The 27,791-nt window shown below is 64.0% G+C and overlaps 8 non-coding genes across 8 annotated transcripts; all 8 read left to right on the forward strand.

Moving 5' to 3' along the window:
• Positions 1-509: 509 nt before the first annotated feature.
• Positions 510-628, forward strand: LOC142876433 (5S ribosomal RNA). Its single transcript, XR_012923334.1, has one exon. It is a non-coding gene; the product is annotated as a 5S ribosomal RNA (ribosomal RNA).
• A 3,536-nt stretch (positions 629-4,164) lies between these two features.
• LOC142876434 (5S ribosomal RNA) lies at positions 4,165-4,283 on the forward strand. The gene has a single exon (XR_012923335.1). It is a non-coding gene; the product is annotated as a 5S ribosomal RNA (ribosomal RNA).
• A 3,515-nt stretch (positions 4,284-7,798) lies between these two features.
• On the forward strand, positions 7,799-7,917 carry LOC142876435 (5S ribosomal RNA). Its single transcript, XR_012923336.1, has one exon. It is a non-coding gene; the product is annotated as a 5S ribosomal RNA (ribosomal RNA).
• Positions 7,918-11,447: 3,530 nt separating this feature from the next.
• LOC142876437 (5S ribosomal RNA) lies at positions 11,448-11,566 on the forward strand. The gene has a single exon (XR_012923338.1). It is a non-coding gene; the product is annotated as a 5S ribosomal RNA (ribosomal RNA).
• A 3,526-nt stretch (positions 11,567-15,092) lies between these two features.
• LOC142876438 (5S ribosomal RNA) lies at positions 15,093-15,211 on the forward strand. The gene has a single exon (XR_012923339.1). It is a non-coding gene; the product is annotated as a 5S ribosomal RNA (ribosomal RNA).
• Positions 15,212-18,731: 3,520 nt separating this feature from the next.
• On the forward strand, positions 18,732-18,850 carry LOC142876439 (5S ribosomal RNA). The gene has a single exon (XR_012923340.1). It is a non-coding gene; the product is annotated as a 5S ribosomal RNA (ribosomal RNA).
• A 3,525-nt stretch (positions 18,851-22,375) lies between these two features.
• Positions 22,376-22,494, forward strand: LOC142876440 (5S ribosomal RNA). The gene has a single exon (XR_012923341.1). It is a non-coding gene; the product is annotated as a 5S ribosomal RNA (ribosomal RNA).
• A 3,536-nt stretch (positions 22,495-26,030) lies between these two features.
• LOC142876441 (5S ribosomal RNA) lies at positions 26,031-26,149 on the forward strand. Its single transcript, XR_012923342.1, has one exon. It is a non-coding gene; the product is annotated as a 5S ribosomal RNA (ribosomal RNA).
• Positions 26,150-27,791: the final 1,642 nt, after the last annotated feature.

Here is a 27,791-nt window from a genome sequence, read left to right on the forward strand (position 1 = left end):
GGGCCCGGGGGAATAGGCGGCAGCCCACCCACAGGGTGGGGGGCCCAGCTGAAAGGGGTTGTCGGGGAGGGCGGCCCCTGCCTGGGGTCAAAGGGCGGGCGATCCGCGCGTGCGCAATCGGCGGCGGCGGCGGCGGCGGCGGCGGGGGCGGCCACGAGCTGGGGGTGGGGGGCGGGTAGGTGAAGGAGGCCAGGCGAGGAGAGGAAGGGGGCTGGAAGGTCTCCACCTTGGCGAGTCCAGCCGTGGAGGCGCATCTTGTGTGAGTGTGAGTGTGTGTGTGTGTGTGTGTGTGTGTATAGAGAGACAGCCCCCCACCCCGGCCCACCGCTCCCTGCCCGCCCCGCCCCGCCTGTCACCCCCGTCCCTCGGAGCCCGCCGGACCCGGCCGGTGAACTCAACAGGCCCGGCCCGGCGCGGGTCAGCGCCGGTGCGGGGCCTGGGGCGGGAGGAGGCGGCGGGGAAGCGCAGAGAGGCTCGGCTTCTTGAGCGGGGCAGGGGCGCCCTCCGCCGTCTAGGGCCACACCACCCTGAACGCGCCCGACCTCGTCTGGTCTCGGAAGCTAAGCAGGGTCGGGCCTGGTTAGTACTTGGATGGGAGACCGCCTGGGAATACCGGGTGCCGTAGGCTTCTTCTTTTTTTTTTTTTTTGTTTTGCCTCTTGTTCTGTCCCCTCTCTGGGAGCGAGGCGGCGGCCCGGGGTGGGGGTCACCCCCACCCTCAGCGCCCGCCGCGGTGCCTGGCGCCCCAGCCCGCACCGTGGGGCCTCCTCTTGTCCCAAGCCGCGACACCGCCGTCACGCGGCAGCATGCGTGGCTTCTGGACTGTCAGGTCTCAGACCAAAGGTCTGCTCTGTGGGAACCGACACGCTGGAGGAAACCTTGAGAGTCTGAGAGGGGAGGGAGTTCCAGAAGAAGGCCAGGATGTCATTTGGAGGGAGTATGTGACCAGAACTCGTCCCGTTGCTTTTGGGGTTCTATGGGCTACACGTAGGAATCTTTGGTGGTGGCACCTGATGTTGGGGGATCCGGAGTCGCACCCAGACCTGCTCCACAGGCCTCCTTTTACTTTTCTCTTCGGATTCATTATTTTTAAAAAGTGTCTCTTATCTCTATGATTGCATTTTCTTTTCTCTCTCTTTTCAAGCAGATGATGGGAGTCCAAGTATTAAGGTGACATGTGTTGCCCGTGCCCCCCTCCCCCCTGTGTTCTTATTCATTTACCTCTGATGTCGTTCCAGCGTATTGTGGGGGTACCAATGTTAAGGTCGGGTACGTTGCCCTCTCCCAGCCTCCCCCCTCGGGTCAGAGCCTCAAGTGCGCCCATGCCCCAGTCGGTGCGCACCCACCCCATTCCTAATGGAGGTGTATGCCCATCCCCTCCCCCCACCCGCCCGACACCCACCCGATGAAGGTGATTCCTCTGTGTCCACTTAGGTGTCCATCGGTTCGTACCCATTTGCTGGTGAGCGCGAGCACGTGGTGCTCGTGTGTCCATTCTTGGGCTACCTGGCTTACTGGAACGGGTTCCAGCTCTGGCCAGGAGAACCACGAGAGGTGCCCTCTCACCGCTGCTCCTCCTAGCTGAATAGCACTCCGTGGTGTCCACGCGCCACATTTCATTTACGCACTCGTGGGTCGATGGGCACTCGGGTCGCTTCCAGGTCTTTGCGATTGTGACTTGTGCCCTGACTCTAACCCTAACCCTTACCCAGCCCGTCTCCTCCTCGGCCCCTGCCTGACTGACTCCTTCCCGCCCGGCCTGTCACCTGTCACCGTCCTCTGCCCCTGCCTGACACGCTCCTCCCCGCCCGGGCCGTCACCGTCCTCGGCCCCTGCCTGACGGGGCTCCTCCGTCGCCTGGGCCTTCCAAGGGCTTGGTGTGGACGCTGGTTCCAGGACGCCCTCCCAGGAACCCGGTAGCAGGGCGGCCGCAGCGTCTCGCGCCACCCAACCGTCCGCCGGCCGGCGGCCGTCGCTAAGTGGCCTGCGGGGGACGTGCCCCCACTGTGGGGCGGGCGCCCAGCCTGGTGTCTTCTCCGAGGCCCCGTGGCTGCTTTCACCCCCCCCCGCAAGGGGAGAGCCGCGGAGGTGGGGACCGCCTCCTCGTGGGGACGTACACCCAGCTCTCCACGTCGGATTCCGGGGCTCTCTGTCCTGCCAGAAGGCCCAGCTGGCCTGCGGGTCCTTAGAGTGGCAAAAACATCCGAAAACTGAGATTGAGGGTCCGGTGGTTGTCTGCACTTTTGTGCTGGGCACCCCAGGGAGGCCCGGGGGCTGGCTGGACGACGCGGTCTGCTGGGCAGGGGGGGGGGTTTGGAGGAGCAACTGATGCCCTTTGCACTTTGGGTAGCAAGTGTCTGAGGTGTCTCTGAGCCCTGCGCCATGTCGGGGGTGGGGGGTGGGAGGTCGGTGGGGGTGGAGGAGCAGGAGGAGGAGGAGGAGGAGGTGGGAAGGGCCGTGGCCTGCAGTCGTCTTCCCGGGGTGGCTTCTTCCACAGGCTGCTTGGCCTGGGCTCCCTGCACCTGGGCCTTTGGAGGACTGGCCCTGTGCTTGCCAACGCTTCCCCTGCAGGGACCCAGAGCTGGGAGGTTGCATCTCTCAGCCCTGGGTCGGGCAGAGCCCCAGCGGGCCATGCCCACAACCTCTCTCAGCACGGGTCCCCCAGAAGGCTCCTTTGGGACCAGGATTCTCTTGCGGGTGACTCTTTAAGGTCTGGCCCCTGGATGGAGGGGCACCAGGAGTAGAGGAGCAGGAAGGGGAAGGGGGTGGCCATGCGAGGGGACACTTTCAGGCCAAGTCCCAGCTTCAGCCTGATCCTCCTGGGAACCCCGGGGTGTACGTCACACCTCCTGGTTGTCCCGCTCTGAGACAAGGAGCCGGGCTTCGCATTCCCCCAGCAGCCAGTCGTGGGCTGAGGACACCTGGGGCGTTGGGAACTCCCTGGCTTCTCCTTGGCTTAACATCTGGAGCTGCTTGTGAATCGTGCCGCCACACACACACCCGAGTGCAGGTGTCTTCTGCACAGACTGCGGGCCTCGCTCTTCTGAATGCCGCTAGCTCGCCACCCACCCACGGGTGAACCTGGTCAGGGTACTTTCTCTCGGGGGCAGACTCTGATCCTGGCGGGCTACCGGTGTTTCTGTTTGCTCGTTTCTTTCTTCCATTTCGGGAAAGGCTTCCTTACTGGGTGTGGAAATCTCCTATGCCTTTCCTCGCCTATTCTGTCAGCTTTAAAATTCTCTTTCAGTTGCCACCCTCACAGATGGATTAGGAAACTCTTTCCGGTGCACTCATTAGTGAAATGACCTCAATGAAGCTGGAATCCAATATCTAATGGCCGATTTTTAGCGAGTCCACACGCCAGGGTGGTCGGGGTCCAATGCAGCCCCGGCCAGGCCCAGGCCCCGGCCCCTTGGACTGGGCCACAGGAGGACACAGAGGAGGGTCCCGGCCCCCCCGGTCGCGTTGCCGGCAGTTCTCCAAGGGCTTGGGCGTTTTCCAGAGGTAGGAGATGGAGGGGACTGATTTCTTCAGCGCCCCACAAACCACGCCACCCCACCCATGGGACACATCCCTAGAGAGAGAGAGAGACGCCCCATACACTCGCTCCCCTCCCCCATGCGCTGTGCCCCAGCCCGGGGCCCGGGGGAATAGGCGGCAGCCCACCCACAGGGTGGGGGGCCCAGCTGAAAGGGGTTGTCGGGGAGGGCGGCCCCTGCCTGGGGTCAAAGGGCGGGCGATCCGCGCGTGCGCAATCGGCGGCGGCGGCGGCGGCGGCGGCGGCGGCGGCGGCGGCGGCGGGGGCGGCCACGAGCTGGGGGTGGGGGGCGGGTAGGTGAAGGAGGCCAGGCGAGGAGAGGAAGGGGGCTGGAAGGTCTCCACCTTGGCGAGTCCAGCCGTGGAGGCGCATCTTGTGTGAGTGTGAGTGTGTGTGTGTGTGTGTGTGTGTGTATAGAGAGACAGCCCCCCACCCCGGCCCACCGCTCCCTGCCCGCCCCGCCCCGCCTGTCACCCCCGTCCCTCGGAGCCCGCCGGACCCGGCCGGTGAACTCAACAGGCCCGGCCCGGCGCGGGTCAGCGCCGGTGCGGGGCCTGGGGCGGGAGGAGGCGGCGGGGAAGCGCAGAGAGGCTCGGCTTCTTGAGCGGGGCAGGGGCGCCCTCCGCCGTCTAGGGCCACACCACCCTGAACGCGCCCGACCTCGTCTGGTCTCGGAAGCTAAGCAGGGTCGGGCCTGGTTAGTACTTGGATGGGAGACCGCCTGGGAATACCGGGTGCCGTAGGCTTCTTCTTTTTTTTTTTTTTTGTTTTGCCTCTTGTTCTGTCCCCTCTCTGGGAGCGAGGCGGCGGCCCGGGGTGGGGGTCACCCCCACCCTCAGCGCCCGCCGCGGTGCCTGGCGCCCCAGCCCGCACCGTGGGGCCTCCTCTTGTCCCAAGCCGCGACACCGCCGTCACGCGGCAGCATGCGTGGCTTCTGGACTGTCAGGTCTCAGACCAAAGGTCTGCTCTGTGGGAACCGACACGCTGGAGGAAACCTTGAGAGTCTGAGAGGGGAGGGAGTTCCAGAAGAAGGCCAGGATGTCATTTGGAGGGAGTATGTGACCAGAACTCGTCCCGTTGCTTTTGGGGTTCTATGGGCTACACGTAGGAATCTTTGGTGGTGGCACCTGATGTTGGGGGATCCGGAGCTCCACAGGCCTCCTTTTACTTTTCTCTTCGGATTCATTATTTTTAAAAAGTGTCTCTTATCTCTATGATTGCATTTTCTTTTCTCTCTCTTTTCAAGCAGATGATGGGAGTCCAAGTATTAAGGTGACATGTGTTGCCCGTGCCCCCCTCCCCCCTGTGTTCTTATTCATTTACCTCTGATGTCGTTCCAGCGTATTGTGGGGGTACCAATGTTAAGGTCGGGTACGTTGCCCTCTCCCAGCCTCCCCCCTCGGGTCAGAGCCTCAAGTGCGCCCATGCCCCAGTCGGTGCGCACCCACCCCATTCCTAATGGAGGTGTATGCCCATCCCCTCCCCCCACCCGCCCGACACCCACCCGATGAAGGTGATTCCTCTGTGTCCACTTAGGTGTCCATCGGTTCGTACCCATTTGCTGGTGAGCGCGAGCACGTGGTGCTCGTGTGTCCATTCTTGGGCTACCTGGCTTACTGGAACGGGTTCCAGCTCTGGCCAGGAGAACCACGAGAGGTGCCCTCTCACCGCTGCTCCTCCTAGCTGAATAGCACTCCGTGGTGTCCACGCGCCACATTTCATTTACGCACTCGTGGGTCGATGGGCACTCGGGTCGCTTCCAGGTCTTTGCGATTGTGACTTGTGCCCTGACTCTAACCCTAACCCTTACCCAGCCCGTCTCCTCCTCGGCCCCTGCCTGACTGACTCCTTCCCGCCCGGCCTGTCACCTGTCACCGTCCTCTGCCCCTGCCTGACACGCTCCTCCCCGCCCGGGCCGTCACCGTCCTCGGCCCCTGCCTGACGGGGCTCCTCCGTCGCCTGGGCCTTCCAAGGGCTTGGTGTGGACGCTGGTTCCAGGACGCCCTCCCAGGAACCCGGTAGCAGGGCGGCCGCAGCGTCTCGCGCCACCCAACCGTCCGCCGGCCGGCGGCCGTCGCTAAGTGGCCTGCGGGGGACGTGCCCCCACTGTGGGGCGGGCGCCCAGCCTGGTGTCTTCTCCGAGGCCCCGTGGCTGCTTTCACCCCCCCCCGCAAGGGGAGAGCCGCGGAGGTGGGGACCGCCTCCTCGTGGGGACGTACACCCAGCTCTCCACGTCGGATTCCGGGGCTCTCTGTCCTGCCAGAAGGCCCAGCTGGCCTGCGGGTCCTTAGAGTGGCAAAAACATCCGAAAACTGAGATTGAGGGTCCGGTGGTTGTCTGCACTTTTGTGCTGGGCACCCCAGGGAGGCCCGGGGGCTGGCTGGACGACGCGGTCTGCTGGGCAGGGGGGGGGGTTTGGAGGAGCAACTGATGCCCTTTGCACTTTGGGTAGCAAGTGTCTGAGGTGTCTCTGAGCCCTGCGCCATGTCGGGGGTGGGGGGTGGGAGGTCGGTGGGGGTGGAGGAGCAGGAGGAGGAGGAGGAGGAGGTGGGAAGGGCCGTGGCCTGCAGTCGTCTTCCCGGGGTGGCTTCTTCCACAGGCTGCTTGGCCTGGGCTCCCTGCACCTGGGCCTTTGGAGGACTGGCCCTGTGCTTGCCAACGCTTCCCCTGCAGGGACCCAGAGCTGGGAGGTTGCATCTCTCAGCCCTGGGTCGGGCAGAGCCCCAGCGGGCCATGCCCACAACCTCTCTCAGCACGGGTCCCCCAGAAGGCTCCTTTGGGACCAGGATTCTCTTGCGGGTGACTCTTTAAGGTCTGGCCCCTGGATGGAGGGGCACCAGGAGTAGAGGAGCAGGAAGGGGAAGGGGGTGGCCATGCGAGGGGACACTTTCAGGCCAAGTCCCAGCTTCAGCCTGATCCTCCTGGGAACCCCGGGGTGTACGTCACACCTCCTGGTTGTCCCGCTCTGAGACAAGGAGCCGGGCTTCGCATTCCCCCAGCAGCCAGTCGTGGGCTGAGGACACCTGGGGCGTTGGGAACTCCCTGGCTTCTCCTTGGCTTAACATCTGGAGCTGCTTGTGAATCGTGCCGCCACACACACACCCGAGTGCAGGTGTCTTCTGCACAGACTGCGGGCCTCGCTCTTCTGAATGCCGCTAGCTCGCCACCCACCCACGGGTGAACCTGGTCAGGGTACTTTCTCTCGGGGGCAGACTCTGATCCTGGCGGGCTACCGGTGTTTCTGTTTGCTCGTTTCTTTCTTCCATTTCGGGAAAGGCTTCCTTACTGGGTGTGGAAATCTCCTATGCCTTTCCTCGCCTATTCTGTCAGCTTTAAAATTCTCTTTCAGTTGCCACCCTCACAGATGGATTAGGAAACTCTTTCCGGTGCACTCATTAGTGAAATGACCTCAATGAAGCTGGAATCCAATATCTAATGGCCGATTTTTAGCGAGTCCACACGCCAGGGTGGTCGGGGTCCAATGCAGCCCCGGCCAGGCCCAGGCCCCGGCCCCTTGGACTGGGCCACAGGAGGACACAGAGGAGGGTCCCGGCCCCCCCGGTCGCGTTGCCGGCAGTTCTCCAAGGGCTTGGGCGTTTTCCAGAGGTAGGAGATGGAGGGGACTGATTTCTTCAGCGCCCCACAAACCACGCCACCCCACCCATGGGACACATCCCTAGAGAGAGAGAGAGACGCCCCATACACTCGCTCCCCTCCCCCATGCGCTGTGCCCCAGCCCGGGGCCCGGGGGAATAGGCGGCAGCCCACCCACAGGGTGGGGGGCCCAGCTGAAAGGGGTTGTCGGGGAGGGCGGCCCCTGCCTGGGGTCAAAGGGCGGGCGATCCGCGCGTGCGCAATCGGCGGCGGCGGCGGCGGCGGCGGCGGCGGCGGCGGCGGGGGCGGCCACGAGCTGGGGGTGGGGGGCGGGTAGGTGAAGGAGGCCAGGCGAGGAGAGGAAGGGGGCTGGAAGGTCTCCACCTTGGCGAGTCCAGCCGTGGAGGCGCATCTTGTGTGAGTGTGAGTGTGTGTGTGTGTGTGTGTGTGTGTATAGAGAGACAGCCCCCCACCCCGGCCCACCGCTCCCTGCCCGCCCCGCCCCGCCTGTCACCCCCGTCCCTCGGAGCCCGCCGGACCCGGCCGGTGAACTCAACAGGCCCGGCCCGGCGCGGGTCAGCGCCGGTGCGGGGCCTGGGGCGGGAGGAGGCGGCGGGGAAGCGCAGAGAGGCTCGGCTTCTTGAGCGGGGCAGGGGCGCCCTCCGCCGTCTAGGGCCACACCACCCTGAACGCGCCCGACCTCGTCTGGTCTCGGAAGCTAAGCAGGGTCGGGCCTGGTTAGTACTTGGATGGGAGACCGCCTGGGAATACCGGGTGCCGTAGGCTTCTTCTTTTTTTTTTTTTTTGTTTTGCCTCTTGTTCTGTCCCCTCTCTGGGAGCGAGGCGGCGGCCCGGGGTGGGGGTCACCCCCACCCTCAGCGCCCGCCGCGGTGCCTGGCGCCCCAGCCCGCACCGTGGGGCCTCCTCTTGTCCCAAGCCGCGACACCGCCGTCACGCGGCAGCATGCGTGGCTTCTGGACTGTCAGGTCTCAGACCAAAGGTCTGCTCTGTGGGAACCGACACGCTGGAGGAAACCTTGAGAGTCTGAGAGGGGAGGGAGTTCCAGAAGAAGGCCAGGATGTCATTTGGAGGGAGTATGTGACCAGAACTCGTCCCGTTGCTTTTGGGGTTCTATGGGCTACACGTAGGAATCTTTGGTGGTGGCACCTGATGTTGGGGGATCCGGAGTCGCACCCAGACCTGCTCCACAGGCCTCCTTTTACTTTTCTCTTCGGATTCATTATTTTTAAAAAGTGTCTCTTATCTCTATGATTGCATTTTCTTTTCTCTCTCTTTTCAAGCAGATGATGGGAGTCCAAGTATTAAGGTGACATGTGTTGCCCGTGCCCCCCTCCCCCCTGTGTTCTTATTCATTTACCTCTGATGTCGTTCCAGCGTATTGTGGGGGTACCAATGTTAAGGTCGGGTACGTTGCCCTCTCCCAGCCTCCCCCCTCGGGTCAGAGCCTCAAGTGCGCCCATGCCCCAGTCGGTGCGCACCCACCCCATTCCTAATGGAGGTGTATGCCCATCCCCTCCCCCCACCCGCCCGACACCCACCCGATGAAGGTGATTCCTCTGTGTCCACTTAGGTGTCCATCGGTTCGTACCCATTTGCTGGTGAGCGCGAGCACGTGGTGCTCGTGTGTCCATTCTTGGGCTACCTGGCTTACTGGAACGGGTTCCAGCTCTGGCCAGGAGAACCACGAGAGGTGCCCTCTCACCGCTGCTCCTCCTAGCTGAATAGCACTCCGTGGTGTCCACGCGCCACATTTCATTTACGCACTCGTGGGTCGATGGGCACTCGGGTCGCTTCCAGGTCTTTGCGATTGTGACTTGTGCCCTGACTCTAACCCTAACCCTTACCCAGCCCGTCTCCTCCTCGGCCCCTGCCTGACTGACTCCTTCCCGCCCGGCCTGTCACCTGTCACCGTCCTCTGCCCCTGCCTGACACGCTCCTCCCCGCCCGGGCCGTCACCGTCCTCGGCCCCTGCCTGACGGGGCTCCTCCGTCGCCTGGGCCTTCCAAGGGCTTGGTGTGGACGCTGGTTCCAGGACGCCCTCCCAGGAACCCGGTAGCAGGGCGGCCGCAGCGTCTCGCGCCACCCAACCGTCCGCCGGCCGGCGGCCGTCGCTAAGTGGCCTGCGGGGGACGTGCCCCCACTGTGGGGCGGGCGCCCAGCCTGGTGTCTTCTCCGAGGCCCCGTGGCTGCTTTCACCCCCCCCCGCAAGGGGAGAGCCGCGGAGGTGGGGACCGCCTCCTCGTGGGGACGTACACCCAGCTCTCCACGTCGGATTCCGGGGCTCTCTGTCCTGCCAGAAGGCCCAGCTGGCCTGCGGGTCCTTAGAGTGGCAAAAACATCCGAAAACTGAGATTGAGGGTCCGGTGGTTGTCTGCACTTTTGTGCTGGGCACCCCAGGGAGGCCCGGGGGCTGGCTGGACGACGCGGTCTGCTGGGCAGGGGGGGGGGTTTGGAGGAGCAACTGATGCCCTTTGCACTTTGGGTAGCAAGTGTCTGAGGTGTCTCTGAGCCCTGCGCCATGTCGGGGGTGGGGGGTGGGAGGTCGGTGGGGGTGGAGGAGCAGGAGGAGGAGGAGGAGGAGGTGGGAAGGGCCGTGGCCTGCAGTCGTCTTCCCGGGGTGGCTTCTTCCACAGGCTGCTTGGCCTGGGCTCCCTGCACCTGGGCCTTTGGAGGACTGGCCCTGTGCTTGCCAACGCTTCCCCTGCAGGGACCCAGAGCTGGGAGGTTGCATCTCTCAGCCCTGGGTCGGGCAGAGCCCCAGCGGGCCATGCCCACAACCTCTCTCAGCACGGGTCCCCCAGAAGGCTCCTTTGGGACCAGGATTCTCTTGCGGGTGACTCTTTAAGGTCTGGCCCCTGGATGGAGGGGCACCAGGAGTAGAGGAGCAGGAAGGGGAAGGGGGTGGCCATGCGAGGGGACACTTTCAGGCCAAGTCCCAGCTTCAGCCTGATCCTCCTGGGAACCCCGGGGTGTACGTCACACCTCCTGGTTGTCCCGCTCTGAGACAAGGAGCCGGGCTTCGCATTCCCCCAGCAGCCAGTCGTGGGCTGAGGACACCTGGGGCGTTGGGAACTCCCTGGCTTCTCCTTGGCTTAACATCTGGAGCTGCTTGTGAATCGTGCCGCCACACACACACCCGAGTGCAGGTGTCTTCTGCACAGACTGCGGGCCTCGCTCTTCTGAATGCCGCTAGCTCGCCACCCACCCACGGGTGAACCTGGTCAGGGTACTTTCTCTCGGGGGCAGACTCTGATCCTGGCGGGCTACCGGTGTTTCTGTTTGCTCGTTTCTTTCTTCCATTTCGGGAAAGGCTTCCTTACTGGGTGTGGAAATCTCCTATGCCTTTCCTCGCCTATTCTGTCAGCTTTAAAATTCTCTTTCAGTTGCCACCCTCACAGATGGATTAGGAAACTCTTTCCGGTGCACTCATTAGTGAAATGACCTCAATGAAGCTGGAATCCAATATCTAATGGCCGATTTTTAGCGAGTCCACACGCCAGGGTGGTCGGGGTCCAATGCAGCCCCGGCCAGGCCCAGGCCCCGGCCCCTTGGACTGGGCCACAGGAGGACACAGAGGAGGGTCCCGGCCCCCCCGGTCGCGTTGCCGGCAGTTCTCCAAGGGCTTGGGCGTTTTCCAGAGGTAGGAGATGGAGGGGACTGATTTCTTCAGCGCCCCACAAACCACGCCACCCCACCCATGGGACACATCCCTAGAGAGAGAGAGAGACGCCCCATACACTCGCTCCCCTCCCCCATGCGCTGTGCCCCAGCCCGGGGCCCGGGGGAATAGGCGGCAGCCCACCCACAGGGTGGGGGGCCCAGCTGAAAGGGGTTGTCGGGGAGGGCGGCCCCTGCCTGGGGTCAAAGGGCGGGCGATCCGCGCGTGCGCAATCGGCGGCGGCGGCGGCGGCGGCGGCGGCGGCGGCGGCGGGGGCGGCCACGAGCTGGGGGTGGGGGGCGGGTAGGTGAAGGAGGCCAGGCGAGGAGAGGAAGGGGGCTGGAAGGTCTCCACCTTGGCGAGTCCAGCCGTGGAGGCGCATCTTGTGTGAGTGTGAGTGTGTGTGTGTGTGTGTGTGTGTGTATAGAGAGACAGCCCCCCACCCCGGCCCACCGCTCCCTGCCCGCCCCGCCCCGCCTGTCACCCCCGTCCCTCGGAGCCCGCCGGACCTGGCCGGTGAACTCAACAGGCCCGGCCCGGCGCGGGTCAGCGCCGGTGCGGGGCCTGGGGCGGGAGGAGGCGGCGGGGAAGCGCAGAGAGGCTCGGCTTCTTGAGCGGGGCAGGGGCGCCCTCCGCCGTCTAGGGCCACACCACCCTGAACGCGCCCGACCTCGTCTGGTCTCGGAAGCTAAGCAGGGTCGGGCCTGGTTAGTACTTGGATGGGAGACCGCCTGGGAATACCGGGTGCCGTAGGCTTCTTCTTTTTTTTTTTTTTTGTTTTGCCTCTTGTTCTGTCCCCTCTCTGGGAGCGAGGCGGCGGCCCGGGGTGGGGGTCACCCCCACCCTCAGCGCCCGCCGCGGTGCCTGGCGCCCCAGCCCGCACCGTGGGGCCTCCTCTTGTCCCAAGCCGCGACACCGCCGTCACGCGGCAGCATGCGTGGCTTCTGGACTGTCAGGTCTCAGACCAAAGGTCTGCTCTGTGGGAACCGACACGCTGGAGGAAACCTTGAGAGTCTGAGAGGGGAGGGAGTTCCAGAAGAAGGCCAGGATGTCATTTGGAGGGAGTATGTGACCAGAACTCGTCCCGTTGCTTTTGGGGTTCTATGGGCTACACGTAGGAATCTTTGGTGGTGGCACCTGATGTTGGGGGATCCAGAGTCGCACCCAGACCTGCTCCACAGGCCTCCTTTTACTTTTCTCTTCGGATTCATTATTTTTAAAAAGTGTCTCTTATCTCTATGATTGCATTTTCTTTTCTCTCTCTTTTCAAGCAGATGATGGGAGTCCAAGTATTAAGGTGACATGTGTTGCCCGTGCCCCCCTCCCCCCTGTGTTCTTATTCATTTACCTCTGATGTCGTTCCAGCGTATTGTGGGGGTACCAATGTTAAGGTCGGGTACGTTGCCCTCTCCCAGCCTCCCCCCTCGGGTCAGAGCCTCAAGTGCGCCCATGCCCCAGTCGGTGCGCACCCACCCCATTCCTAATGGAGGTGTATGCCCATCCCCTCCCCCCACCCGCCCGACACCCACCCGATGAAGGTGATTCCTCTGTGTCCACTTAGGTGTCCATCGGTTCGTACCCATTTGCTGGTGAGCGCGAGCACGTGGTGCTCGTGTGTCCATTCTTGGGCTACCTGGCTTACTGGAACGGGTTCCAGCTCTGGCCAGGAGAACCACGAGAGGTGCCCTCTCACCGCTGCTCCTCCTAGCTGAATAGCACTCCGTGGTGTCCACGCGCCACATTTCATTTACGCACTCGTGGGTCGATGGGCACTCGGGTCGCTTCCAGGTCTTTGCGATTGTGACTTGTGCCCTGACTCTAACCCTAACCCTTACCCAGCCCGTCTCCTCCTCGGCCCCTGCCTGACTGACTCCTTCCCGCCCGGCCTGTCACCTGTCACCGTCCTCTGCCCCTGCCTGACACGCTCCTCCCCGCCCGGGCCGTCACCGTCCTCGGCCCCTGCCTGACGGGGCTCCTCCGTCGCCTGGGCCTTCCAAGGGCTTGGTGTGGACGCTGGTTCCAGGACGCCCTCCCAGGAACCCGGTAGCAGGGCGGCCGCAGCGTCTCGCGCCACCCAACCGTCCGCCGGCCGGCGGCCGTCGCTAAGTGGCCTGCGGGGGACGTGCCCCCACTGTGGGGCGGGCGCCCAGCCTGGTGTCTTCTCCGAGGCCCCGTGGCTGCTTTCACCACCCCCGCAAGGGGAGAGCCGCGGAGGTGGGGACCGCCTCCTCGTGGGGACGTACACCCAGCTCTCCACGTCGGATTCCGGGGCTCTCTGTCCTGCCAGAAGGCCCAGCTGGCCTGCGGGTCCTTAGAGTGGCAAAAACATCCGAAAACTGAGATTGAGGGTCCGGTGGTTGTCTGCACTTTTGTGCTGGGCACCCCAGGGAGGCCCGGGGGCTGGCTGGACGACGCGGTCTGCTGGGCAGGGGGGGGGGTTTGGAGGAGCAACTGATGCCCTTTGCACTTTGGGTAGCAAGTGTCTGAGGTGTCTCTGAGCCCTGCGCCATGTCGGGGGTGGGGGGTGGGAGGTCGGTGGGGGTGGAGGAGCAGGAGGAGGAGGAGGAGGAGGTGGGAAGGGCCGTGGCCTGCAGTCGTCTTCCCGGGGTGGCTTCTTCCACAGGCTGCTTGGCCTGGGCTCCCTGCACCTGGGCCTTTGGAGGACTGGCCCTGTGCTTGCCAACGCTTCCCCTGCAGGGACCCAGAGCTGGGAGGTTGCATCTCTCAGCCCTGGGTCGGGCAGAGCCCCAGCGGGCCATGCCCACAACCTCTCTCAGCACGGGTCCCCCAGAAGGCTCCTTTGGGACCAGGATTCTCTTGCGGGTGACTCTTTAAGGTCTGGCCCCTGGATGGAGGGGCACCAGGAGTAGAGGAGCAGGAAGGGGAAGGGGGTGGCCATGCGAGGGGACACTTTCAGGCCAAGTCCCAGCTTCAGCCTGATCCTCCTGGGAACCCCGGGGTGTACGTCACACCTCCTGGTTGTCCCGCTCTGAGACAAGGAGCCGGGCTTCGCATTCCCCCAGCAGCCAGTCGTGGGCTGAGGACACCTGGGGCGTTGGGAACTCCCTGGCTTCTCCTTGGCTTAACATCTGGAGCTGCTTGTGAATCGTGCCGCCACACACACACCCGAGTGCAGGTGTCTTCTGCACAGACTGCGGGCCTCGCTCTTCTGAATGCCGCTAGCTCGCCACCCACCCACGGGTGAACCTGGTCAGGGTACTTTCTCTCGGGGGCAGACTCTGATCCTGGCGGGCTACCGGTGTTTCTGTTTGCTCGTTTCTTTCTTCCATTTCGGGAAAGGCTTCCTTACTGGGTGTGGAAATCTCCTATGCCTTTCCTCGCCTATTCTGTCAGCTTTAAAATTCTCTTTCAGTTGCCACCCTCACAGATGGATTAGGAAACTCTTTCCGGTGCACTCATTAGTGAAATGACCTCAATGAAGCTGGAATCCAATATCTAATGGCCGATTTTTAGCGAGTCCACACGCCAGGGTGGTCGGGGTCCAATGCAGCCCCGGCCAGGCCCAGGCCCCGGCCCCTTGGACTGGGCCACAGGAGGACACAGAGGAGGGTCCCGGCCCCCCCGGTCGCGTTGCCGGCAGTTCTCCAAGGGCTTGGGCGTTTTCCAGAGGTAGGAGATGGAGGGGACTGATTTCTTCAGCGCCCCACAAACCACGCCACCCCACCCATGGGACACATCCCTAGAGAGAGAGAGAGACGCCCCATACACTCGCTCCCCTCCCCCATGCGCTGTGCCCCAGCCCGGGGCCCGGGGGAATAGGCGGCAGCCCACCCACAGGGTGGGGGGCCCAGCTGAAAGGGGTTGTCGGGGAGGGCGGCCCCTGCCTGGGGTCAAAGGGCGGGCGATCCGCGCGTGCGCAATCGGCGGCGGCGGCGGCGGCGGCGGCGGCGGCGGCGGGGGCGGCCACGAGCTGGGGGTGGGGGGCGGGTAGGTGAAGGAGGCCAGGCGAGGAGAGGAAGGGGGCTGGAAGGTCTCCACCTTGGCGAGTCCAGCCGTGGAGGCGCATCTTGTGTGAGTGTGAGTGTGTGTGTGTGTGTGTGTGTGTGTATAGAGAGACAGCCCCCCACCCCGGCCCACCGCTCCCTGCCCGCCCCGCCCCGCCTGTCACCCCCGTCCCTCGGAGCCCGCCGGACCCGGCCGGTGAACTCAACAGGCCCGGCCCGGCGCGGGTCAGCGCCGGTGCGGGGCCTGGGGCGGGAGGAGGCGGCGGGGAAGCGCAGAGAGGCTCGGCTTCTTGAGCGGGGCAGGGGCGCCCTCCGCCGTCTAGGGCCACACCACCCTGAACGCGCCCGACCTCGTCTGGTCTCGGAAGCTAAGCAGGGTCGGGCCTGGTTAGTACTTGGATGGGAGACCGCCTGGGAATACCGGGTGCCGTAGGCTTCTTCTTTTTTTTTTTTTTTGTTTTGCCTCTTGTTCTGTCCCCTCTCTGGGAGCGAGGCGGCGGCCCGGGGTGGGGGTCACCCCCACCCTCAGCGCCCGCCGCGGTGCCTGGCGCCCCAGCCCGCACCGTGGGGCCTCCTCTTGTCCCAAGCCGCGACACCGCCGTCACGCGGCAGCATGCGTGGCTTCTGGACTGTCAGGTCTCAGACCAAAGGTCTGCTCTGTGGGAACCGACACGCTGGAGGAAACCTTGAGAGTCTGAGAGGGGAGGGAGTTCCAGAAGAAGGCCAGGATGTCATTTGGAGGGAGTATGTGACCAGAACTCGTCCCGTTGCTTTTGGGGTTCTATGGGCTACACGTAGGAATCTTTGGTGGTGGCACCTGATGTTGGGGGATCCGGAGTCGCACCCAGACCTGCTCCACAGGCCTCCTTTTACTTTTCTCTTCGGATTCATTATTTTTAAAAAGTGTCTCTTATCTCTATGATTGCATTTTCTTTTCTCTCTCTTTTCAAGCAGATGATGGGAGTCCAAGTATTAAGGTGACATGTGTTGCCCGTGCCCCCCTCCCCCCTGTGTTCTTATTCATTTACCTCTGATGTCGTTCCAGCGTATTGTGGGGGTACCAATGTTAAGGTCGGGTACGTTGCCCTCTCCCAGCCTCCCCCCTCGGGTCAGAGCCTCAAGTGCGCCCATGCCCCAGTCGGTGCGCACCCACCCCATTCCTAATGGAGGTGTATGCCCATCCCCTCCCCCCACCCGCCCGACACCCACCCGATGAAGGTGATTCCTCTGTGTCCACTTAGGTGTCCATCGGTTCGTACCCATTTGCTGGTGAGCGCGAGCACGTGGTGCTCGTGTGTCCATTCTTGGGCTACCTGGCTTACTGGAACGGGTTCCAGCTCTGGCCAGGAGAACCACGAGAGGTGCCCTCTCACCGCTGCTCCTCCTAGCTGAATAGCACTCCGTGGTGTCCACGCGCCACATTTCATTTACGCACTCGTGGGTCGATGGGCACTCGGGTCGCTTCCAGGTCTTTGCGATTGTGACTTGTGCCCTGACTCTAACCCTAACCCTTACCCAGCCCGTCTCCTCCTCGGCCCCTGCCTGACTGACTCCTTCCCGCCCGGCCTGTCACCTGTCACCGTCCTCTGCCCCTGCCTGACACGCTCCTCCCCGCCCGGGCCGTCACCGTCCTCGGCCCCTGCCTGACGGGGCTCCTCCGTCGCCTGGGCCTTCCAAGGGCTTGGTGTGGACGCTGGTTCCAGGACGCCCTCCCAGGAACCCGGTAGCAGGGCGGCCGCAGCGTCTCGCGCCACCCAACCGTCCGCCGGCCGGCGGCCGTCGCTAAGTGGCCTGCGGGGGACGTGCCCCCACTGTGGGGCGGGCGCCCAGCCTGGTGTCTTCTCCGAGGCCCCGTGGCTGCTTTCACCACCCCCGCAAGGGGAGAGCCGCGGAGGTGGGGACCGCCTCCTCGTGGGGACGTACACCCAGCTCTCCACGTCGGATTCCGGGGCTCTCTGTCCTGCCAGAAGGCCCAGCTGGCCTGCGGGTCCTTAGAGTGGCAAAAACATCCGAAAACTGAGATTGAGGGTCCGGTGGTTGTCTGCACTTTTGTGCTGGGCACCCCAGGGAGGCCCGGGGGCTGGCTGGACGACGCGGTCTGCTGGGCAGGGGGGGGGGTTTGGAGGAGCAACTGATGCCCTTTGCACTTTGGGTAGCAAGTGTCTGAGGTGTCTCTGAGCCCTGCGCCATGTCGGGGGTGGGGGGTGGGAGGTCGGTGGGGGTGGAGGAGCAGGAGGAGGAGGAGGAGGAGGTGGGAAGGGCCGTGGCCTGCAGTCGTCTTCCCGGGGTGGCTTCTTCCACAGGCTGCTTGGCCTGGGCTCCCTGCACCTGGGCCTTTGGAGGACTGGCCCTGTGCTTGCCAACGCTTCCCCTGCAGGGACCCAGAGCTGGGAGGTTGCATCTCTCAGCCCTGGGTCGGGCAGAGCCCCAGCGGGCCATGCCCACAACCTCTCTCAGCACGGGTCCCCCAGAAGGCTCCTTTGGGACCAGGATTCTCTTGCGGGTGACTCTTTAAGGTCTGGCCCCTGGATGGAGGGGCACCAGGAGTAGAGGAGCAGGAAGGGGAAGGGGGTGGCCATGCGAGGGGACACTTTCAGGCCAAGTCCCAGCTTCAGCCTGATCCTCCTGGGAACCCCGGGGTGTACGTCACACCTCCTGGTTGTCCCGCTCTGAGACAAGGAGCCGGGCTTCGCATTCCCCCAGCAGCCAGTCGTGGGCTGAGGACACCTGGGGCGTTGGGAACTCCCTGGCTTCTCCTTGGCTTAACATCTGGAGCTGCTTGTGAATCGTGCCGCCACACACACACCCGAGTGCAGGTGTCTTCTGCACAGACTGCGGGCCTCGCTCTTCTGAATGCCGCTAGCTCGCCACCCACCCACGGGTGAACCTGGTCAGGGTACTTTCTCTCGGGGGCAGACTCTGATCCTGGCGGGCTACCGGTGTTTCTGTTTGCTCGTTTCTTTCTTCCATTTCGGGAAAGGCTTCCTTACTGGGTGTGGAAATCTCCTATGCCTTTCCTCGCCTATTCTGTCAGCTTTAAAATTCTCTTTCAGTTGCCACCCTCACAGATGGATTAGGAAACTCTTTCCGGTGCACTCATTAGTGAAATGACCTCAATGAAGCTGGAATCCAATATCTAATGGCCGATTTTTAGCGAGTCCACACGCCAGGGTGGTCGGGGTCCAATGCAGCCCCGGCCAGGCCCAGGCCCCGGCCCCTTGGACTGGGCCACAGGAGGACACAGAGGAGGGTCCCGGCCCCCCCGGTCGCGTTGCCGGCAGTTCTCCAAGGGCTTGGGCGTTTTCCAGAGGTAGGAGATGGAGGGGACTGATTTCTTCAGCGCCCCACAAACCACGCCACCCCACCCATGGGACACATCCCTAGAGAGAGAGAGAGACGCCCCATACACTCGCTCCCCTCCCCCATGCGCTGTGCCCCAGCCCGGGGCCCGGGGGAATAGGCGGCAGCCCACCCACAGGGTGGGGGGCCCAGCTGAAAGGGGTTGTCGGGGAGGGCGGCCCCTGCCTGGGGTCAAAGGGCGGGCGATCCGCGCGTGCGCAATCGGCGGCGGCGGCGGCGGCGGCGGCGGCGGGGGCGGCCACGAGCTGGGGGTGGGGGGCGGGTAGGTGAAGGAGGCCAGGCGAGGAGAGGAAGGGGGCTGGAAGGTCTCCACCTTGGCGAGTCCAGCCGTGGAGGCGCATCTTGTGTGAGTGTGAGTGTGTGTGTGTGTGTGTGTGTGTGTATAGAGAGACAGCCCCCCACCCCGGCCCACCGCTCCCTGCCCGCCCCGCCCCGCCTGTCACCCCCGTCCCTCGGAGCCCGCCGGACCCGGCCGGTGAACTCAACAGGCCCGGCCCGGCGCGGGTCAGCGCCGGTGCGGGGCCTGGGGCGGGAGGAGGCGGCGGGGAAGCGCAGAGAGGCTCGGCTTCTTGAGCGGGGCAGGGGCGCCCTCCGCCGTCTAGGGCCACACCACCCTGAACGCGCCCGACCTCGTCTGGTCTCGGAAGCTAAGCAGGGTCGGGCCTGGTTAGTACTTGGATGGGAGACCGCCTGGGAATACCGGGTGCCGTAGGCTTCTTCTTTTTTTTTTTTTTTTGTTTTGCCTCTTGTTCTGTCCCCTCTCTGGGAGCGAGGCGGCGGCCCGGGGTGGGGGTCACCCCCACCCTCAGCGCCCGCCGCGGTGCCTGGCGCCCCAGCCCGCACCGTGGGGCCTCCTCTTGTCCCAAGCCGCGACACCGCCGTCACGCGGCAGCATGCGTGGCTTCTGGACTGTCAGGTCTCAGACCAAAGGTCTGCTCTGTGGGAACCGACACGCTGGAGGAAACCTTGAGAGTCTGAGAGGGGAGGGAGTTCCAGAAGAAGGCCAGGATGTCATTTGGAGGGAGTATGTGACCAGAACTCGTCCCGTTGCTTTTGGGGTTCTATGGGCTACACGTAGGAATCTTTGGTGGTGGCACCTGATGTTGGGGGATCCGGAGTCGCACCCAGACCTGCTCCACAGGCCTCCTTTTACTTTTCTCTTCGGATTCATTATTTTTAAAAAGTGTCTCTTATCTCTATGATTGCATTTTCTTTTCTCTCTCTTTTCAAGCAGATGATGGGAGTCCAAGTATTAAGGTGACATGTGTTGCCCGTGCCCCCCTCCCCCCTGTGTTCTTATTCATTTACCTCTGATGTCGTTCCAGCGTATTGTGGGGGTACCAATGTTAAGGTCGGGTACGTTGCCCTCTCCCAGCCTCCCCCCTCGGGTCAGAGCCTCAAGTGCGCCCATGCCCCAGTCGGTGCGCACCCACCCCATTCCTAATGGAGGTGTATGCCCATCCCCTCCCCCCACCCGCCCGACACCCACCCGATGAAGGTGATTCCTCTGTGTCCACTTAGGTGTCCATCGGTTCGTACCCATTTGCTGGTGAGCGCGAGCACGTGGTGCTCGTGTGTCCATTCTTGGGCTACCTGGCTTACTGGAACGGGTTCCAGCTCTGGCCAGGAGAACCATGAGAGGTGCCCTCTCACCGCTGCTCCTCCTAGCTGAATAGCACTCCGTGGTGTCCACGCGCCACATTTCATTTACGCACTCGTGGGTCGATGGGCACTCGGGTCGCTTCCAGGTCTTTGCGATTGTGACTTGTGCCCTGACTCTAACCCTAACCCTTACCCAGCCCGTCTCCTCCTCGGCCCCTGCCTGACTGACTCCTTCCCGCCCGGCCTGTCACCTGTCACCGTCCTCTGCCCCTGCCTGACACGCTCCTCCCCGCCCGGGCCGTCACCGTCCTCGGCCCCTGCCTGACGGGGCTCCTCCGTCGCCTGGGCCTTCCAAGGGCTTGGTGTGGACGCTGGTTCCAGGACGCCCTCCCAGGAACCCGGTAGCAGGGCGGCCGCAGCGTCTCGCGCCACCCAACCGTCCGCCGGCCGGCGGCCGTCGCTAAGTGGCCTGCGGGGGACGTGCCCCCACTGTGGGGCGGGCGCCCAGCCTGGTGTCTTCTCCGAGGCCCCGTGGCTGCTTTCACCCCCCCCCGCAAGGGGAGAGCCGCGGAGGTGGGGACCGCCTCCTCGTGGGGACGTACACCCAGCTCTCCACGTCGGATTCCGGGGCTCTCTGTCCTGCCAGAAGGCCCAGCTGGCCTGCGGGTCCTTAGAGTGGCAAAAACATCCGAAAACTGAGATTGAGGGTCCGGTGGTTGTCTGCACTTTTGTGCTGGGCACCCCAGGGAGGCCCGGGGGCTGGCTGGACGACGCGGTCTGCTGGGCAGGGGGGGGGGTTTGGAGGAGCAACTGATGCCCTTTGCACTTTGGGTAGCAAGTGTCTGAGGTGTCTCTGAGCCCTGCGCCATGTCGGGGGTGGGGGGTGGGAGGTCGGTGGGGGTGGAGGAGCAGGAGGAGGAGGAGGAGGAGGTGGGAAGGGCCGTGGCCTGCAGTCGTCTTCCCGGGGTGGCTTCTTCCACAGGCTGCTTGGCCTGGGCTCCCTGCACCTGGGCCTTTGGAGGACTGGCCCTGTGCTTGCCAACGCTTCCCCTGCAGGGACCCAGAGCTGGGAGGTTGCATCTCTCAGCCCTGGGTCGGGCAGAGCCCCAGCGGGCCATGCCCACAACCTCTCTCAGCACGGGTCCCCCAGAAGGCTCCTTTGGGACCAGGATTCTCTTGCGGGTGACTCTTTAAGGTCTGGCCCCTGGATGGAGGGGCACCAGGAGTAGAGGAGCAGGAAGGGGAAGGGGGTGGCCATGCGAGGGGACACTTTCAGGCCAAGTCCCAGCTTCAGCCTGATCCTCCTGGGAACCCCGGGGTGTACGTCACACCTCCTGGTTGTCCCGCTCTGAGACAAGGAGCCGGGCTTCGCATTCCCCCAGCAGCCAGTCGTGGGCTGAGGACACCTGGGGCGTTGGGAACTCCCTGGCTTCTCCTTGGCTTAACATCTGGAGCTGCTTGTGAATCGTGCCGCCACACACACACCCGAGTGCAGGTGTCTTCTGCACAGACTGCGGGCCTCGCTCTTCTGAATGCCGCTAGCTCGCCACCCACCCACGGGTGAACCTGGTCAGGGTACTTTCTCTCGGGGGCAGACTCTGATCCTGGCGGGCTACCGGTGTTTCTGTTTGCTCGTTTCTTTCTTCCATTTCGGGAAAGGCTTCCTTACTGGGTGTGGAAATCTCCTATGCCTTTCCTCGCCTATTCTGTCAGCTTTAAAATTCTCTTTCAGTTGCCACCCTCACAGATGGATTAGGAAACTCTTTCCGGTGCACTCATTAGTGAAATGACCTCAATGAAGCTGGAATCCAATATCTAATGGCCGATTTTTAGCGAGTCCACACGCCAGGGTGGTCGGGGTCCAATGCAGCCCCGGCCAGGCCCAGGCCCCGGCCCCTTGGACTGGGCCACAGGAGGACACAGAGGAGGGTCCCGGCCCCCCCGGTCGCGTTGCCGGCAGTTCTCCAAGGGCTTGGGCGTTTTCCAGAGGTAGGAGATGGAGGGGACTGATTTCTTCAGCGCCCCACAAACCACGCCACCCCACCCATGGGACACATCCCTAGAGAGAGAGAGAGACGCCCCATACACTCGCTCCCCTCCCCCATGCGCTGTGCCCCAGCCCGGGGCCCGGGGGAATAGGCGGCAGCCCACCCACAGGGTGGGGGGCCCAGCTGAAAGGGGTTGTCGGGGAGGGCGGCCCCTGCCTGGGGTCAAAGGGCGGGCGATCCGCGCGTGCGCAATCGGCGGCGGCGGCGGCGGCGGCGGCGGCGGCGGGGGCGGCCACGAGCTGGGGGTGGGGGGCGGGTAGGTGAAGGAGGCCAGGCGAGGAGAGGAAGGGGGCTGGAAGGTCTCCACCTTGGCGAGTCCAGCCGTGGAGGCGCATCTTGTGTGAGTGTGAGTGTGTGTGTGTGTGTGTGTGTGTGTATAGAGAGACAGCCCCCCACCCCGGCCCACCGCTCCCTGCCCGCCCCGCCCCGCCTGTCACCCCCGTCCCTCGGAGCCCGCCGGACCCGGCCGGTGAACTCAACAGGCCCGGCCCGGCGCGGGTCAGCGCCGGTGCGGGGCCTGGGGCGGGAGGAGGCGGCGGGGAAGCGCAGAGAGGCTCGGCTTCTTGAGCGGGGCAGGGGCGCCCTCCGCCGTCTAGGGCCACACCACCCTGAACGCGCCCGACCTCGTCTGGTCTCGGAAGCTAAGCAGGGTCGGGCCTGGTTAGTACTTGGATGGGAGACCGCCTGGGAATACCGGGTGCCGTAGGCTTCTTCTTTTTTTTTTTTTTTGTTTTGCCTCTTGTTCTGTCCCCTCTCTGGGAGCGAGGCGGCGGCCCGGGGTGGGGGTCACCCCCACCCTCAGCGCCCGCCGCGGTGCCTGGCGCCCCAGCCCGCACCGTGGGGCCTCCTCTTGTCCCAAGCCGCGACACCGCCGTCACGCGGCAGCATGCGTGGCTTCTGGACTGTCAGGTCTCAGACCAAAGGTCTGCTCTGTGGGAACCGACACGCTGGAGGAAACCTTGAGAGTCTGAGAGGGGAGGGAGTTCCAGAAGAAGGCCAGGATGTCATTTGGAGGGAGTATGTGACCAGAACTCGTCCCGTTGCTTTTGGGGTTCTATGGGCTACACGTAGGAATCTTTGGTGGTGGCACCTGATGTTGGGGGATCCGGAGTCGCACCCAGACCTGCTCCACAGGCCTCCTTTTACTTTTCTCTTCGGATTCATTATTTTTAAAAAGTGTCTCTTATCTCTATGATTGCATTTTCTTTTCTCTCTCTTTTCAAGCAGATGATGGGAGTCCAAGTATTAAGGTGACATGTGTTGCCCGTGCCCCCCTCCCCCCTGTGTTCTTATTCATTTACCTCTGATGTCGTTCCAGCGTATTGTGGGGGTACCAATGTTAGGGTCGGGTACGTTGCCCTCTCCCAGCCTCCCCCCTCGGGTCAGAGCCTCAAGTGCGCCCATGCCCCAGTCGGTGCGCACCCACCCCATTCCTAATGGAGGTGTATGCCCATCCCCTCCCCCCACCCGCCCGACACCCACCCGATGAAGGTGATTCCTCTGTGTCCACTTAGGTGTCCATCGGTTCGTACCCATTTGCTGGTGAGCGCGAGCACGTGGTGCTCGTGTGTCCATTCTTGGGCTACCTGGCTTACTGGAACGGGTTCCAGCTCTGGCCAGGAGAACCACGAGAGGTGCCCTCTCACCGCTGCTCCTCCTAGCTGAATAGCACTCCGTGGTGTCCACGCGCCACATTTCATTTACGCACTCGTGGGTCGATGGGCACTCGGGTCGCTTCCAGGTCTTTGCGATTGTGACTTGTGCCCTGACTCTAACCCTAACCCTTACCCAGCCCGTCTCCTCCTCGGCCCCTGCCTGACTGACTCCTTCCCGCCCGGCCTGTCACCTGTCACCGTCCTCTGCCCCTGCCTGACACGCTCCTCCCCGCCCGGGCCGTCACCGTCCTCGGCCCCTGCCTGACGGGGCTCCTCCGTCGCCTGGGCCTTCCAAGGGCTTGGTGTGGACGCTGGTTCCAGGACGCCCTCCCAGGAACCCGGTAGCAGGGCGGCCGCAGCGTCTCGCGCCACCCAACCGTCCGCCGGCCGGCGGCCGTCGCTAAGTGGCCTGCGGGGGACGTGCCCCCACTGTGGGGCGGGCGCCCAGCCTGGTGTCTTCTCCGAGGCCCCGTGGCTGCTTTCACCCCCCCCCGCAAGGGGAGAGCCGCGGAGGTGGGGACCGCCTCCTCGTGGGGACGTACACCCAGCTCTCCACGTCGGATTCCGGGGCTCTCTGTCCTGCCAGAAGGCCCAGCTGGCCTGCGGGTCCTTAGAGTGGCAAAAACATCCGAAAACTGAGATTGAGGGTCCGGTGGTTGTCTGCACTTTTGTGCTGGGCACCCCAGGGAGGCCCGGGGGCTGGCTGGACGACGCGGTCTGCTGGGCAGGGGGGGGGGTTTGGAGGAGCAACTGATGCCCTTTGCACTTTGGGTAGCAAGTGTCTGAGGTGTCTCTGAGCCCTGCGCCATGTCGGGGGTGGGGGGTGGGAGGTCGGTGGGGGTGGAGGAGCAGGAGGAGGAGGAGGAGGAGGTGGGAAGGGCCGTGGCCTGCAGTCGTCTTCCCGGGGTGGCTTCTTCCACAGGCTGCTTGGCCTGGGCTCCCTGCACCTGGGCCTTTGGAGGACTGGCCCTGTGCTTGCCAACGCTTCCCCTGCAGGGACCCAGAGCTGGGAGGTTGCATCTCTCAGCCCTGGGTCGGGCAGAGCCCCAGCGGGCCATGCCCACAACCTCTCTCAGCACGGGTCCCCCAGAAGGCTCCTTTGGGACCAGGATTCTCTTGCGGGTGACTCTTTAAGGTCTGGCCCCTGGATGGAGGGGCACCAGGAGTAGAGGAGCAGGAAGGGGAAGGGGGTGGCCATGCGAGGGGACACTTTCAGGCCAAGTCCCAGCTTCAGCCTGATCCTCCTGGGAACCCCGGGGTGTACGTCACACCTCCTGGTTGTCCCGCTCTGAGACAAGGAGCCGGGCTTCGCATTCCCCCAGCAGCCAGTCGTGGGCTGAGGACACCTGGGGCGTTGGGAACTCCCTGGCTTCTCCTTGGCTTAACATCTGGAGCTGCTTGTGAATCGTGCCGCCACACACACACCCGAGTGCAGGTGTCTTCTGCACAGACTGCGGGCCTCGCTCTTCTGAATGCCGCTAGCTCGCCACCCACCCACGGGTGAACCTGGTCAGGGTACTTTCTCTCGGGGGCAGACTCTGATCCTGGCGGGCTACCGGTGTTTCTGTTTGCTCGTTTCTTTCTTCCATTTCGGGAAAGGCTTCCTTACTGGGTGTGGAAATCTCCTATGCCTTTCCTCGCCTATTCTGTCAGCTTTAAAATTCTCTTTCAGTTGCCACCCTCACAGATGGATTAGGAAACTCTTTCCGGTGCACTCATTAGTGAAATGACCTCAATGAAGCTGGAATCCAATATCTAATGGCCGATTTTTAGCGAGTCCACACGCCAGGGTGGTCGGGGTCCAATGCAGCCCCGGCCAGGCCCAGGCCCCGGCCCCTTGGACTGGGCCACAGGAGGACACAGAGGAGGGTCCCGGCCCCCCCGGTCGCGTTGCCGGCAGTTCTCCAAGGGCTTGGGCGTTTTCCAGAGGTAGGAGATGGAGGGGACTGATTTCTTCAGCGCCCCACAAACCACGCCACCCCACCCATGGGACACATCCCTAGAGAGAGAGAGAGACGCCCCATACACTCGCTCCCCTCCCCCATGCGCTGTGCCCCAGCCCGGGGCCCGGGGGAATAGGCGGCAGCCCACCCACAGGGTGGGGGGCCCAGCTGAAAGGGGTTGTCGGGGAGGGCGGCCCCTGCCTGGGGTCAAAGGGCGGGCGATCCGCGCGTGCGCAATCGGCGGCGGCGGCGGCGGCGGCGGCGGCGGCGGCGGCGGCGGCGGGGGCGGCCACGAGCTGGGGGTGGGGGGCGGGTAGGTGAAGGAGGCCAGGCGAGGAGAGGAAGGGGGCTGGAAGGTCTCCACCTTGGCGAGTCCAGCCGTGGAGGCGCATCTTGTGTGAGTGTGAGTGTGTGTGTGTGTGTGTGTGTGTGTATAGAGAGACAGCCCCCCACCCCGGCCCACCGCTCCCTGCCCGCCCCGCCCCGCCTGTCACCCCCGTCCCTCGGAGCCCGCCGGACCCGGCCGGTGAACTCAACAGGCCCGGCCCGGCGCGGGTCAGCGCCGGTGCGGGGCCTGGGGCGGGAGGAGGCGGCGGGGAAGCGCAGAGAGGCTCGGCTTCTTGAGCGGGGCAGGGGCGCCCTCCGCCGTCTAGGGCCACACCACCCTGAACGCGCCCGACCTCGTCTGGTCTCGGAAGCTAAGCAGGGTCGGGCCTGGTTAGTACTTGGATGGGAGACCGCCTGGGAATACCGGGTGCCGTAGGCTTCTTCTTTTTTTTTTTTTTTGTTTTGCCTCTTGTTCTGTCCCCTCTCTGGGAGCGAGGCGGCGGCCCGGGGTGGGGGTCACCCCCACCCTCAGCGCCCGCCGCGGTGCCTGGCGCCCCAGCCCGCACCGTGGGGCCTCCTCTTGTCCCAAGCCGCGACACCGCCGTCACGCGGCAGCATGCGTGGCTTCTGGACTGTCAGGTCTCAGACCAAAGGTCTGCTCTGTGGGAACCGACACGCTGGAGGAAACCTTGAGAGTCTGAGAGGGGAGGGAGTTCCAGAAGAAGGCCAGGATGTCATTTGGAGGGAGTATGTGACCAGAACTCGTCCCGTTGCTTTTGGGGTTCTATGGGCTACACGTAGGAATCTTTGGTGGTGGCACCTGATGTTGGGGGATCCGGAGTCGCACCCAGACCTGCTCCACAGGCCTCCTTTTACTTTTCTCTTCGGATTCATTATTTTTAAAAAGTGTCTCTTATCTCTATGATTGCATTTTCTTTTCTCTCTCTTTTCAAGCAGATGATGGGAGTCCAAGTATTAAGGTGACATGTGTTGCCCGTGCCCCCCTCCCCCCTGTGTTCTTATTCATTTACCTCTGATGTCGTTCCAGCGTATTGTGGGGGTACCAATGTTAAGGTCGGGTACGTTGCCCTCTCCCAGCCTCCCCCCTCGGGTCAGAGCCTCAAGTGCGCCCATGCCCCAGTCGGTGCGCACCCACCCCATTCCTAATGGAGGTGTATGCCCATCCCCTCCCCCCACCCGCCCGACACCCACCCGATGAAGGTGATTCCTCTGTGTCCACTTAGGTGTCCATCGGTTCGTACCCATTTGCTGGTGAGCGCGAGCACGTGGTGCTCGTGTGTCCATTCTTGGGCTACCTGGCTTACTGGAACGGGTTCCAGCTCTGGCCAGGAGAACCACGAGAGGTGCCCTCTCACCGCTGCTCCTCCTAGCTGAATAGCACTCCGTGGTGTCCACGCGCCACATTTCATTTACGCACTCGTGGGTCGATGGGCACTCGGGTCGCTTCCAGGTCTTTGCGATTGTGACTTGTGCCCTGACTCTAACCCTAACCCTTACCCAGCCCGTCTCCTCCTCGGCCCCTGCCTGACTGACTCCTTCCCGCCCGGCCTGTCACCTGTCACCGTCCTCTGCCCCTGCCTGACACGCTCCTCCCCGCCCGGGCCGTCACCGTCCTCGGCCCCTGCCTGACGGGGCTCCTCCGTCGCCTGGGCCTTCCAAGGGCTTGGTGTGGACGCTGGTTCCAGGACGCCCTCCCAGGAACCCGGTAGCAGGGCGGCCGCAGCGTCTCGCGCCACCCAACCGTCCGCCGGCCGGCGGCCGTCGCTAAGTGGCCTGCGGGGGACGTGCCCCCACTGTGGGGCGGGCGCCCAGCCTGGTGTCTTCTCCGAGGCCCCGTGGCTGCTTTCACCACCCCCGCAAGGGGAGAGCCGCGGAGGTGGGGACCGCCTCCTCGTGGGGACGTACACCCAGCTCTCCACGTCGGATTCCGGGGCTCTCTGTCCTGCCAGAAGGCCCAGCTGGCCTGCGGGTCCTTAGAGTGGCAAAAACATCCGAAAACTGAGATTGAGGGTCCGGTGGTTGTCTGCACTTTTGTGCTGGGCACCCCAGGGAGGCCCGGG

The sequence above is a fragment of the Microcebus murinus genome, chromosome 15 (genome assembly GCF_040939455.1).
Source record: "Microcebus murinus isolate Inina chromosome 15, M.murinus_Inina_mat1.0, whole genome shotgun sequence".
Lineage (NCBI taxonomy): Eukaryota > Metazoa > Chordata > Mammalia > Primates > Cheirogaleidae > Microcebus > Microcebus murinus.